This window comes from Sinocyclocheilus anshuiensis, unplaced genomic scaffold, assembly GCF_001515605.1.
Source record: "Sinocyclocheilus anshuiensis isolate Anshui unplaced genomic scaffold, SAMN03320099.WGS_v1.1 scaffold1186, whole genome shotgun sequence".
NCBI lineage: Eukaryota > Metazoa > Chordata > Actinopteri > Cypriniformes > Cyprinidae > Sinocyclocheilus > Sinocyclocheilus anshuiensis.
The window spans coordinates 171,120-171,390 of record NW_015554146.1 but is presented as its reverse complement, the minus strand read 5'-3'; the positions used below and the strand labels follow the sequence as shown (position 1 = coordinate 171,390).

Genomic DNA, 271 nt, shown 5'->3' with positions numbered 1-271 from the left:
AGAGAGAGAGTGAGAGAGAGAGAGAGAGAGAGAGAGAGAGAGCACTTAGGGCTGAATGGTTGATGAATGCATTTAAAATATCAATATTTGACAAAAGAAAAAAAAATGAGAGAATGGAAAGAGATTATTAAAGGGTTCAATTGATGTCACAACATTTAAGGATTTTTTTTTTTAAATAAATGGCAGAATATTGTGGTATCAGTGTTGCACAGATATTTCTGGTAATTAAAATTAGTTTGAAAAAAATAATTATATATATATATATAATTTT

General features: G+C 27.7%; 1 protein-coding gene across 1 annotated transcript in view; it reads right to left on the bottom strand.

Annotated features, from left to right (window-relative positions):
* Positions 1–271, bottom strand: part of LOC107670562 (pleckstrin homology domain-containing family G member 1-like) — a gene marked incomplete at its 3' end in the record, with an annotated part of 21,672 nt that overhangs the window by 4,644 nt on the left and 16,757 nt on the right. The window lies entirely within an intron of this gene.